General features: G+C 40.6%; 1 protein-coding gene across 3 annotated transcripts in view; it reads left to right on the forward strand.

Annotated features, from left to right (window-relative positions):
* Nucleotides 1–307: 307 nt before the first annotated feature.
* The window catches only part of LOC139381195 (bifunctional heparan sulfate N-deacetylase/N-sulfotransferase 2-like), a 200,533-nt gene continuing 186,727 nt past the window's right edge, over nt 308–14,113 (forward strand). Inside the window, exons 1-2 of one of the 3 annotated variants that reach the window (XM_071124624.1) lie at nt 317–445; nt 6,873–6,912. The gene's annotated coding sequence lies outside the window, so the exon portion shown is untranslated. Of the gene's footprint in view, nt 446–6,872; nt 6,913–14,113 lie in introns of all 3 variants that reach the window. The other 2 variants (XM_071124625.1, XM_071124623.1) reach the window with 2 other exon arrangements.

Here is a 14,113-nt window from a genome sequence, read left to right on the forward strand (position 1 = left end):
AGTTCTGCACTTTTGCCCCTTATGCACCTGTGAGTAAAAAGTAAGCCTGAAAGAAGCTCGGGGTGTTCTGTCCGGACAAGGGTATCATGAAATATATCCGTGTTATGGGGGTTAAAACAAGCATGATCAATTGCATTGTCCGTTTTTCGCTTTAACCTTAAAATACCAACACAATTCGGTTTCAAATTGGGTAATTTCGAGGATTTTCCTCCTCTCCTATCAGAGAAATGATTCTAAATAAACAACGTTTGTATGTCCACTGTTACGAAATCTCCCTCCTCCTCCTGCTCACTTTGGTTCATTCCGGAGTTTCGGCAGAATGCATCGATTGCTGAATGAAGATGGCGGATTCAGGAACGATGCTGTCAACTAGACTTTAAACATTTGCATATTTTCTGTCGTTATGCATGTCGTGTGGATATTGGTCTTTCAAAAACGTACCTAGGTAAGTAAAACACCATATTTACTTTGAATATGTTGCGTGTCCTCTTTAACTTGAAGGCAGCCCATTGAATGTGTACAACACTAAGTTAGCCGGTAGGCTAACCTCTCAAGCCTATAGCTAGCTATATTTCATTGCCAGTTGGCAATGCATGGTTTTTCTCTCTATTTTTTTCTTTACAATTTAAGTGAATGACGTGGACATATGTGTATTCACGTCATTAGTAACGTTCGCTAAATATGAAGAAACCAAACATTTGGTGAATTCCAGCAGCATGTGTTTGTTGGAGCTAGTCGTTCTATCGAGATGCTTAGAGTTGTTTGCTTACTGTTAAGAGGCTAGTGGTGAATCATATGGCTGACTGTTGCATGTATAAGTTTTTCCATAACCAGTAACTCCCCAACGCTATTCTGGTATGTAACAACTGTATTTATTTATTTACATTTTTTTTTATTTATATACTGTAAAGTGTTTTTGTTTACAGTTCTGAAATATGTTTGAAATACATTTGAAACGTTTATTTTTATTTTATTACATTCATGTATTGTAAGTGAGAGGTAGGCATTAGTCTGAAGCAGAAAAGTAAAGGAAATTCACGAGCAATGCCTATTCCACCCATGCTCTACCAAGGCTTTCCAGCCCACAGCTTTGATTTACTACAGTAGCTATGTTGGTATATTGTACTTCAAACAATGTGGTTGAAATTCACTGCCGACTACGTGATTTTACAGATAATTGTATGTGTGTGGTACATAAATTAGGTAGTCATTCAAAAATCATGTGAATCCATGCAACTCATGATTTGTGAAGCAAATGTTTACTTCTGAACATATTTAGGCTTGCCATAACAAAGTGGTTGATTGCTTATTGACTTAAGACATTTCAGCTTTATATTTTAATTTTTTTCTAAAAACATAATTCCACATAGACATTATAGGGTATTGTGTATAGGCCAGTGACACATCTCAATTTAATCAATTTTAAATTCTGTCTGTAACACGTGGAAAAAGTCAAGGGGTATAAGTACTTTCTGAAGGCACTGTATGTTAACACTCAACTGGCCTAATAATTGCAGAATATTCCAGACATTTTTACTCTTAACAGTGTGGTGGTAGAGGTTTTGCCAGGACAGAGGCTGGCTACTCCTCAGTAATTAATTGCTCAAGGAACCACATTATCTTTTTGGTTATTGAATGAAGGTTAGTAGATTTGAAGTTGTTGCCATTGATTGGTTGAGATGTGGACACCATGGGAGAAAGAGCCACAGCAACCCTGGTGTTCTTTTATGTTTTCTCTGATGAGCAGTATTAATGTGATTAATTCAAAACAATAGTTTCAAGGCTATCGATCCTGATGAGTAATGTAATGCTAGTGAATGTATGTCATTCTTTTCCCAAAGTGCACTTATACAATGCATGTAAAAAGTAGCCTACATATAGCATCATGCTCAGCTTAATTTTGCACCTCAAATGAACACTTTTTTTACAAGCTCTATTTTGAAAGACTGGGTACAATAAGCTCAGTCCTTGTTTCATGATCCCGCTTCAACAACTTGTTTCATTCTATTTTTGAGTGGAAAGCCCAATTAGTGTTGAGCTGTGGGCTCAAGACGACTTCTGTCCTCTGAGCATATTACTGATGTCTGAGAGAACCACTTTATAATTAAGATAAGGCCTGGGGGTGGCTCTCACAATGATTGTTTCTGCATGAAGGGTATTAACTAGGTATTTTTTAAAGTGGAACAGGACTAACTTTCCCTTTTTAATGTGGCACTGGACAAACCCTATCTCCAACAGTACATGTTTTTAAAATGGACTATGCAAAAATAAACATTTTGTTTATTTTTCATGTTTGACCCATTTATAGAATATTGCTTTGCTTTGCTGGAAGGTAAGGTTGATTGGTTATGTCCTTGCCTTTAATGCTCATCAGCAAGCCTTTAGATTGTAGGTTCCTATTCTATACTGAACAAAAATATAAATGAAACATGTAAAGTGTTGGTCCCATATTTCATGAGCTGAAATAAAAAATCCCAGAAGTTTTTCATACGCATAAAAAGCTTATTTCTCTCATTTTGTGGCCAAATTTGTTTACGTCCCTGTTAGTGAGCATTTGTCCTTTGCCAAGATAATCCTGACCTGACCTGGTATATCAAGAAGTAGATTAAACAGCATGATCATTATAAAGGTGCACGTTTTGCTGAGGATGATAAAAGGCCACTCTCAAATGTGCAGTTTTGTCACACAACACAATGCCACAGATGATTTATTAAGGGAGTGTGCAATTGGCATGCTGACTGCAAGAATGTCCACTGGAGCTGTTGTCAGAGAATTTAATGTTAATTTCTCTACCATAAGCCGCCTCCAATGTTGTTTTAGAGAATTTGGCAGTACGTGTAACCACGCCAGCCCAGGACCTCCACACCCGTTTTCCTGCGGGATCGTCTGAAACCAGCCACCCAGACAGCTGATGAAACTTAGTATTTCTGTTTGTAATGAAGCTCTTTTTTGGGGAAAAACTTATTCTGGTTGGCTGGGCTCCCCAGTTGCTGGGCCTGGCTCACCAGTGGGTGGGCTTCTGCCCTCCCAGGCCCAACCATGGCTGCGCCCCTGCCCAGTCATGTGAAATCCATAGATTAGGGCCAAATTATTTTCAATTGACTGATTTCCTTATGAGCTGTGACTTAGTAATAAAATCATTGAAATTCAGTATATTTGCCTAATTAAGTTTGAGAGTGGACATTTCTTCCTTTGCCTGAGTTTTAGTCCAACACGTCAAGTGCACCTGATGTTTATGGTCCTTGCTGAGATGTTATATTTAGGCTATACTTTGTTCATCATTCGGCAATTGACACCTAGGCATAAACCATAAGAAATGATGTGGAGCTGGTATTTAATTGCCTCATTCAATTCTGCAAGGTTCTCTGCTGACTTGTGGTGGTTACGATGGAGTTGAAGTACATTAATAACATTTAATGCCCCCCGGATTGGAAAATGGGCCTTGAGATTGATACAGGGTTGCATTGACATTTTGGAGCTGAAGGGTGGCAGTTGTATGGCAATCTCAAATCAAATGTATTTATCATAAGGTGTAGACTAACAGTGAAATGCTTAGTAGTGGTTAAGTTGAGCATCAATAAATTCCTCTTATTTTTCACCTACTTGGACACAGGATTTTGTACAGATCTCAGGACACTGCCTCAAACCCTTTTCCTTCCTAGGAAAATGGGAGAATGATATTGGCAGGGGTTGAATTCCTATGCGCTATCGCAGCAACACAGGAGGCAATGCTAATGGTTTTGTCTGCTTGAGGCTGTTCTTAATGTATTATCTCTTGAAACAATTAGAACTAGTCACCAGTGTTGGGGTCAGTTGCTTTTAAATGAGGAAAATTGGAACTGGTATTGGAATTTCAGTTTGCTTCCTGAATTGACTGTCCTTTCTAGGTCATTTTCAGAGGGTCTAGGTTGTTGTTGAGTCAATGGTTCAGTACTATCTATTCTGAGCAAACATCCTGTGTATGACTTTGGAATTCAGAGTCAGGCAGTATAATGAAGTATATCCGCACTGTGTGTGTTGGAAAAGTATATTTCATTTTGTCTGTTCTAGATCAGAGGTTCCCAACCAGGGTTACTAGGACCCCTGGTGGTACTTGGCCTGGGTGATATGATTTTCTCAAATTTATGGGCGATTTATGGGCGTTTCACAATAAATATATATATATATGACCACTAATAATTGTATTATTTGGCGGCAGGTAGCCTAGTGGTTAGAGCGTTGGACTAGTCACTGAGCAGTTGTAAGATCGAATCCCCCTGAACAAGGCAGTTAACCCCCTGTTCTTAGGCCGTCATTGAAAAAAATAATTTGTTCTTAACTGACTTGCCTAGTTAAATAAAGGTAAATTAAAAAACAAAATTATCTGCTTTTTTGCAATAATCACTGATCTGTCTTTGAAGTCTGAAAATGCAATTTTTGTTACAAATTTACCCAGAGCCATGCATAATGCACATTCACTTCTTGTAGCAGTCATTGTTTATGGACCCGTGTTACATTTCTATAATCTCTCAAGCACCACATGCTAGTGAGTAGCCAGCTAATCTTTATTGGAGTCTTCATATTTTAAGTTTAGACAAATTTGCTAGCTAACAAGGCAGAAAAGTTTAATTGTTATGAACACACCCTTCAATCTGTGTCCAACTGTTTGAACTGTAGTGATGCTTCTTGCACTGAGATGCAGTGCCTTACACCGCCGTGTATGTGTGTTAACTATTTAACTGTACTTGAATGCTTAAAAGGTCGCAATTTTGTTTTATATCGGTTATTGGTATTGTTTTTTTTTGGGCAAGGGAAATATCAGGTATCGGCCAAAAATGTAATATCGGTGCATCACTAGTTTTAGGGTATACTGGTTAGAGAACCTGATTTGACAGCTTGGCCAACACTTGGATATTCAAATTAGCTCCCACATAGTGGGGCCCTGGGGCAGACTGCCCGAGCTCGGCTGCACCAAGTGAACTAGCATGGATGGATTCAGGAAGCACAATGGAACTACTAGGGCACTTTACTACAACAGCAATACATGCAGACTGATTATTTCACAAGCGTGAGTCATTTCTATTCTTTGCTTTGTCACTAAATTCCTGATATTTCTTTCTCTATTTTTGTCACTATATTCCTAGCTAAGTTAGCCGCCATAGGTAACGTTAGAATGCTAGCTAATAGAATTGACTGGCGAGATACAGGTAACTGCCAAAATAAAGGAAACACTTCAGTAAATGAGGGATACAAAGTATATTGAAAGCAGGTGCTTCCAAGCAGGTGTTTCCTGAGTTAATTAAGCAATTAATATCCCAACATGCATCAAACCCAATTGAACACTTATGGGAGATTCTAGAGCAGCGTCTGAAACACCATTTTCCACCACCATCAACAAAACATCAAATGATTGAATTTCTTATGGAAGAATGGTGACGCATCCCTCAAAAATAGTTTCAGACACTGGTAGAATCTATGCCAAGATGCATTGAAGCTGTTCTGGAGGCTTGTGGTGGCCCAATGCCCGATTAAGACACCATGTTGGTGTTTTCTTTATTTTGGCAGTTACCTGTAGTTGTTGTGTAGGCTTTGTCCTTTTTGCTAAAACCAGCTGTGAATGGCTTGTCTTGCTAGCTTGTGTGCAGTTGAGTGTGCACTACTGAGCCCATGGGGTTTTCTAATATAAGCAAAAGTCCGCCCTCTCTCCTCTGTGATCTGGAAACCGATAAGTGGTCAACACGTGTGTCAATTTATTGGTAGCCAAACAGAAGTGTTATCCCCCCTCGATAGCCACCTTTCATCGATGATACTCATGTGTATCCTACCGCAAAAATGTTTCGAAATCTGCCACACCCCCTTCGAATCAGGTTTTGTTTTGTTGGAGGAGAAAACATACACACGTGTAAAAACAATATGCTACTAATTGTTTTGTATCTCTACTAAACAAAAATATAAACACAACATGTAAAGTGATGGTCCCATGTTTCATGAGCTGAAATTAAGATCCCAGAAGTTTTTCATATGCACAAAAAGCATATTTCTCTCAAATTTTGTGCACAAATTTGTTTACATCCCTGTTTGTAAGCCTTTCTCCTTTGCCAAGATAATCCACCCACCTGACAGCTGTGGCATAGCAAGAAGCTGATTAAACAGCATGGTCATTACACAGGTGCACCTTGTGCTGGGGACAATAAACGGACCCTCTAAAACGTGCAGTTTTGTCACACAACACAATGCCAAAGATATCGCAAGTTGAGGGAGCGTGCATTGGCATGCTGACTGCAGGAATGTCCACCAGAGCTGTTGCCAGATAATTTAGTGTTCATTTCTCTACCGTAAGCCGCCTCCAACATCGATATAGAGAATTTTGGTAATACGTCCAACTGGTCTCACAACAGCAGACCACGTATAACCATGCCAGCCCACGACCTCCACAACCGTCTTTTTCATCTGCGGGACTGTCTGAGACCAGCCACCAGGACAGCTGATGAAAAGGAGGATTATTTCTGTCTGTAAGAAAGCCCTTTTGTTGGGAAAATTTTTCTGGGCCTGGCTCCCCAGTAGGTGGGCCTTCCCTAACGATGGTTGTGCTCCTGCCCAGTCATGCGAATCCCATAGTCCTGCAAAAAAAACATTTCAGTTGAATGATTTCCTTACATGACCTGTAATTGTTGTAGGTTGCGTTATATTTTTGTTCAATGTATATAAAATGTATTGTACAATTAACTTAAATTGTTTTGAGTACTTTACCGTTTTTTTTATCCACCCCTGTAAACATCATTTGCCTAATGATGCGTTAGTGGAGAAGGACTGTGTCATTTCCAACAAGCGCATTTTCATCCAATGTTCACTCTCCTCGCCGACTCTCCTCGATTAACTTTGACCTTTTTCAGGTGGCGAGAGAGGGCGGCGGAGGAGAAGAGAGCGCAGGAGGTGAGCAAATCTGATTGATAAAAGGCCCATGTCTCCCCAAGCCTCGAAGGATCCTTCTCCCCACCGGAGAATTTACATACAGGCCTGTCTCGGGCCAAATAGGATGTCATTATCCAAGCAAATGTCTTTTAATATATAAAAAAACATTAAAAAAATTAAAAAACAGTTTGTTTCAAAAACAAGTTTGAAATGAGGTTTTACTGAGTGTTTTTTCTCAAATGTATGCTCTGGCCACTACTGCAAATACAGGACAAGCCAATATTATTTGGGTATGAGCAAACCGAATAAGAGCTTTTTAAAATGAGATTTTCACTGGACAGTTACCCTGTGAAGTGAATAGCTGCACATCTTAATTTCACTGACAGCTCACTAAGAGAGTGGATTGACAGGAAAACCAGAGTCCTTTTTCAGACATCCTCCTGTCAGCCCTGTGACTTTCATCAGGTCAGGGAACAAACACATCTTTCAAACATGGTCAATCAGAGAAACCCAATTGGGCAGGGAGGAGGAGCCGGGTGAAGTCATCCCATTAGAAGGCAAGATTGAATGGTCCTTGACCCCTTCTCTATCTTATTCACAGCCAGGATCAATATGTGCTTACCTTAACAGCTTCTGTTATTAATAATATACACTGTGTCTGAGTTGCAGACGCTGCAGGGATTACACAGCAGCCGGGGTCAATAGGTTGAAGTAATGATGCGGCAGTGGTTTAATATTGGGGCTGCCGAGTGAGCTTTGGGCTGCAGTCAGAGCACGGTGGGGGGAGGATCTCTCCACTCGAGGCCTGTAGGGCCTCAATTAGCTCCATCTGATACACACTGGCTGGAATAGTGTTTAACGTGTCAGTTTTCTCTCTTTCCTTGCAATCAATGAATTGTGGTTGAAATTTAGTCTTAGGGTTTTGGAAATAAGGTGAACTGTGTAGCAGTGCTTTGAGAGCATTTATTTACTTAGATTACTCTAGATTCTGTTAGTTCAAAAATAGGTAATTGTGTAATGTTATGTGCTAGCCTATGCCTACAGTACCTCGCAAAAGCATTCATCCTCTTGGTGTTTTTCCTATTTTGTTGCATAACAACCTGTAATTTAAATAGATTTTTATTTAGATTTCATGTAATGGGCATACACAATATAGTCCAAATTGGTGAAGTGAAATGAAAAAAATAACACGTTTCAAATAAATAAACGGGAAACTGGTGCGTGCATATGTATTCACCCCCTTTGCTATGAAGCCCCTAAATAAGATCTGGTGCCACCAATAACCTTCAGAAGTCACATCATTAGTCAAGTAAAGTCCACATGTGTGCAATCTACCTGTTCTGACAGGCCCCAGAGTCTGCAACACCACTAAGCAAGCGGTGCTATGAAGACCAAGGAGCTCTCCAAACAGGTCAGGGACAAAGTTGTGGAGAAGTACAGATCAGGGTTGGGTTATAAAAAATATATAAAAAACTTTGAACATCCCACGGAGCACCATTAAATCCATTATTAATAAATGGAAAGAATATGGCACCTCAACAAAACTGCCAAGATTGTGCCACCCACCAAAACTCACGGACCAGGCAAGGAGGGCATTAATCAGAGCGGTAACAAAGAGACCAACGATGACCCTGAAGGAGCTGCAAAGCTCCACAGTGGAGATTGGAGTATCTGTCCATAGGACCACTTTAAGCCATACACTCCACAGAGCTGGGCTTTATGGAATTGGCCAGAAACAAATAAGCAAACATGTTTGGTGTTTGCCAAAAGGCATGTGGGAGACTCCCCCAAACATATGGAAGAAGGTACTCTGGTCAGTTGAGACTAAAATTGAGCATTTTGGCCATCAACGAAAACGCTATGGCTGGCGCAAACCCAGCACCTCCCGTCACCCCGAGAACACCATCCCCACAGTGAAGCATGGTGGTGGCAGCATCATGCTCTGGAGATGTTTTTCATTGGCAGGGACTTTGGAAACTGGTCAGAATTGAAGGAATGATGGATGGAGCTAAATACAGGGAAATTCTTGAGGGTAAACCTGTTTCAGTCTTCCAGAGATTTGAGACTGAGGTTCACCTTCCAGCAGGACAATGACCCTAAGCATACTGCTAAAGCAACACTTGAATGGTTTAACGGGAAACATTTAAATGTCTTGGAATGGCCTAGTCAAAGCCCAGACCTCAATCCAATTGAGAATCTGTGGTATTGCTGTACACCAGCGGAACCCATCCAACTTGAATGAGCTGGAGCAGTTTTGCCTTGAAGAATGGGCAAAAATCCCAGTAGCTAGATGTGTTTATAGAGACTAGATTACAGATTTTTCAACGTCGATACCGATTTATTGGAGGACCAAAAAAAGCCGATACCTATAAATCGGCCGATTTGTAATAAAAAAAAAAGTAATTTATTTGTTATGACAATTAGTACAATACTGAATGAACACTTAATGAACATGTACTCGTTAAAACTCAAACCTTAATCAAAATTCACATGCAGGGTATTGAATTAAAGCTACACTCGTTGTGAACCTAGCCAACAAGTCAGATTTTTAAAATGCTTTTCGGCGAAAGCATGAGAAGCTATTATCTGATAGCATGCAACACCTCAAAATGCCTGAATGCGATGTAAACAAAGACTTTGCTTATCCGGCGCTACACAAAACGCAGAAATAAAATATAAAACATTCATTACCTTTGACGAGCTTCTTTCTTGGCACTCCTATATGCCCCATAAACATCACTATTGGGTCTTTTTTTCGTTTAAATCGGTCCATATATACCCAAAATAGCTTTCTATGGAAGCTGTGTCATTCAGAAAAAAACATTGTTTTTAAACGCTGCGTCATTTTTTTAAATTAAAAAAGTCGACGATAAACTTTCACAAAACACTTCGAAATACTTTTGTAATCCAACTTTAGGTATTAGTAAACGTTTATAATCTATCAAAATGATTACAGGGCGATGTATATTCAATAGCTCCTCGTCTGCAAATCAATGGCTGCCAATGTGCACATTCAAACCATCCTGGTGGAGACCGGAAGAAACGGAATCCTGTTAGTTGGATTTTCCAACAAAAAAGTCCATTGAAAATGACGACAATGGCGACATCGTGTGGAATCTGTATGAATTGCATGCAGATCCATAATTAATTTTGTGCTCTTTTAACAACCCATGAAAGTGACTTATGGAAATTATTTTTAGCTTTCAGAGAGCAGTTTTTCTTGCGTTTTTCAATGAAACACACGATCTGTTATAGTCACAGCCGTGATTTAACCAGTTTTAGAAACTTCAGAGTGTTTTCTATCCACACATACTAATCATATGCATATACTATATTCCTGGCATGAGTAGCAGGACGCTGAAAAGTTGCGCGATTTTTAACAGAATGTTCGAAAAAGGAAGGGGTAGACTTAAGAGGTTTTAAATAATGCAAAAACAAAGTGTTGGAGAAGAAAGTAAAAGTGCAATATGTGCCATGTAAGAAAGCTAACGTTTAAGTTCCTTGCTCAGAACATGAACATATGAAAGCTGGTGGTTCCTTTTTAACATGATTCAATATTCCCAGGTAAGAAGTTTTAGGTTGTAGTTATTATAGGAATTATAGGACTATTTCTCTCTGTACGATTTGTATTTCATATACCTTTGACTATTGGATGTTCTTATAGGCACTTTATTATTGCCAGTGTAACAGTATAGCTTCCATCCCTCTCTTCGCCGCTACCAGGGCTCGAACCAGGAACACATCGACAACCGCCACCCTCGAAGTAGCGTTACCTATGCTGAGCAAGGGGAACAAGTATTCCATTGAATCCCTGAGCTGACAAGGTAAAAATCTGCTTCCCCTGAACAAGGCAATTAACCCACCGTTCCTAGGACGTCATTGAAAATGATGTGTTCTTAACCGACTTGCCTCGTTAAATAAACCGACTTGCCTCGTTAAATGATTTTGCCTAATGAAGTCGGCAAAATCAGTGTCCAAAAATACAGATTTCCGATTGTTATGAAAACTTGAAATCGGCCTTAATTAATCGGCCATTCCGATTTAATCGGTCAACCTCTAATAGAGACATACCCCAAGAGACTTGCAGCTGTAATTGCTGCAAAAGGTGGCACTACAACGTATTGACTTTGGGGAGGTGAATAGTTGTTTTGTTTTTTTGTCTTATTTCTTGTTTGTTTCACAATAAAAAATATTTAGCATCTTCAAAGTGGTAGGCATGTTGTGTAAATCAAATGATACAAACCCCTCAAAAATCATTTTTTTTTTATTCCAGGTTGTAAGGCAACTAAATAGGAAAAATGCCAAGGGGCTGAATACTTTTGCAAGCCACTGTATATCACCTCCCATAGTCTCCCAATTGCCTCAGTCATTGGCATAGTAGTAGAGGGACCGGGACATTTTGAAATGATGTACCTTTAGGCTGTAGTCAAGGTGTGTGTTAACATGAGTCGCAGGTTGTTTTAATGACATGTTACCTCGGAAGTGCCTCTGTATTCCTCCAGTAGTAAAATAGGTCTTCTGCTCGGAAAGACCACGAAAGCATTGTAAATGTTCATACCTGAATCGCCATCAGTTCAATCGCAACGACTCCCTCTCATACACTTTCAGCAGCTTGACTGCTTGACAATAGCAGCTTGACTGCCTATTGAGTGCGTTTGAATCCTCACTGTTTTGTCCTTCATGAGCATTTAAGAATGGCGGCCTAGCTGTTTTCTCAACTTCCTCCTAGCAGCATGTTTAGGGTAAGAGTGGGTGTAACTAATTACATTCTTGTGCAGACCTGACCCATCTTCCCTATGCTATCTATGGGATAAACCTCAGCATTTCCTCGCTGGGGACACAGAGGGGCTAGAGAGCAGCATAATTCTCTAATTTAACATGATCATCTCAATGCCGCCCTGAAATGTGATGTTCTGGTGTGCAGTGCACTAAGCTGTATGTAGCCTAACAGTAAGTAGCTCAGTGTGCAGTGATGCACCCCTGTGCTGGAGCCATGATACCTGTCTCTCTGCTCCAGTACTACTAGGTTATATGAACTGATGGTTATATATACACTGCTCCAAAAAATAAAGGGAACACTTAAACAACACAATGTAACTCCAAGTCAATCACACTTCTGTGAAATCAAACTGTTCACTTAGGAAGGAACACTGATTGACAAATTTCACACACTGTTGTGCAAATGGAATAGACAACAGTTGGGAATTGTAGGCAATTAGCAAGACACCCCCAATAAAGGAGTGGTTCTGCAGGTGATAACCACAGACCACTTCTCAGTTCCTATGCTTCCTGGCTGATGTTTTGGTCACTTTTGAATGCTGGTGCTTTCACTCTAGTGGTAGCATGAGACGGAGTCTACAACCCACACAAGTGGCTCAGGTAGTGCAGCTCATCCAGGATGGCACATCAATGCGAGCTGTGGCAAGAAGGTTTGCTGTGTCTGTCAGCGTAGTGTCCAGAGCATGGAGGCGCTACCAGGAGACAGGCCAGTACATCAGGAGACGTGGAGGAGGCCGTAGGAGGGCAACAACCCAGCAGCAGGACCGCTACCTCCACCTTTTTGCAAGGAGGAGCAGGAGGAGCACTGCCAGAGCCCTGCAAAATGACCTCCAGCAGGCCACAAATGTGCATGTGTCTGCTCAAACGGTCAGGAAAAGACTTCATGAGGGTGGTATGAGGGCCCGACGTCCACAGGTGGGGGCTGTGCTTACAGAACGTTCTGCTGCCTGCAACATCCTCCAGCATGACCGGTTTGGCGGTGGGTCAGTCATGGTGTGGGGTGGCATTTCTTTGGGGGGCCGCACAGCCCTCCATGTGCTCGCCAGAGGTAGCCTGACTGCCATTAGGTACCGAGATGAGATCCTCAGACCCCTTGTGAGACCATATGCTGTTGCAGTTGGCCCTGGGTTCCTCCTAATGCAAGACAATGCTAGACCTCATGTGGCTGGAGTATGTCAGCAGTTCATACAAGAGGAAGGCATTGATGCTATAGACTGGCCAGCCCGTTCCCCAGACCTGAATCCAATTGAGCACATCTGGGACATAATGTCTCGCTCCATCCACCAACGCCACGTTGGCGGATGCTTTAGTCCAGGTCTGGGAGGAGATCCCTCAGGAGACCATCCGCCACCTCATCAGGAACATGCCCAGGTGTTGTAGGGAGGTCATACAGGCACGTGGAGGCCACACACACTACTGAGCCTCATTTTGACTTGTTTTAAGGACATTACATCAAAGTTGGATCAGCCTGTAGTGTGGCTTTCCACTTTAATTTTGAGTGTGACTACAAATCCAGACCTCCATGGGTTGAGACATTTGATTTCCATTGATCATTTTTGTGTGATTTTGTTGTCAGCACATTCAACTATGTGAAGAAAAAAGTATTTAATAAGAATATTTCATTCATTCAGATCTAGGATGTGTTATTTTAGTGTTCCCTTTATTTTTTTGAGCAGTGTATATTGTCAGTGCCTTAAAGGTCTCGAACAGTCATTCTGATTCCCATGTAAAACAACCTTTTAAGTTACTAAAATATCACCCATGAACTGTTTTTTTTGTTTACTTTTCTGTTCTCTATTTGCAAATAGTTACAAATAAACAAATGTACAGTCAATAACACAAAATAAAATTTAAAATAGAATCTATGTACAGTGTGTGCAAATGTAGGGAGGTAGGAAATAAATAGGAAAATAATTACAACTTAGCATTAATACTGGAGTGATATAATGTTGAAGTTTACATACACCTTACATACACCTTAGCCAAATACATTTAAAATCCGTTTTTCACAATTCCTGCCAGTAAAAATTCCCTGTTTTAGGTCAGTTAGGATCACCACTTTATTTTAAGAATGTGAAATAGAATGATTTCTTTCAGCTTTCATTTCTTTCATCACATTCCCAGTGGGTCAGAAGTTTACATACACTCAATTAGTATTTGGTAGCATTGTCTTTTAAACTATTTAAACTTGGGTCAAACATTTTGTGTAGCCTTCCACAAGCTTCCCACAATAAGTTGGGTGAATTTTGGCCCATTCCTCCTGACAGAGCTGGTGTAACTGACTCAGGTTTGTTGGCCTCCTTGCTCGCACACGCTTTTACAGTTCTGCCCACAAATTTTCTATAGGATTGAGGTCAGGGTCATGATGCTACCACCCCTGTGCTTCACGGTTGGGATGGTGTTCTCCCCCTTTTTCCTCCAAACTTAAGTGGTCATTATGTCC

This window comes from Oncorhynchus clarkii, chromosome 23, assembly GCF_045791955.1.
Source record: "Oncorhynchus clarkii lewisi isolate Uvic-CL-2024 chromosome 23, UVic_Ocla_1.0, whole genome shotgun sequence".
In the NCBI taxonomy this organism is placed as follows: Eukaryota; Metazoa; Chordata; class Actinopteri; order Salmoniformes; family Salmonidae; genus Oncorhynchus; species Oncorhynchus clarkii.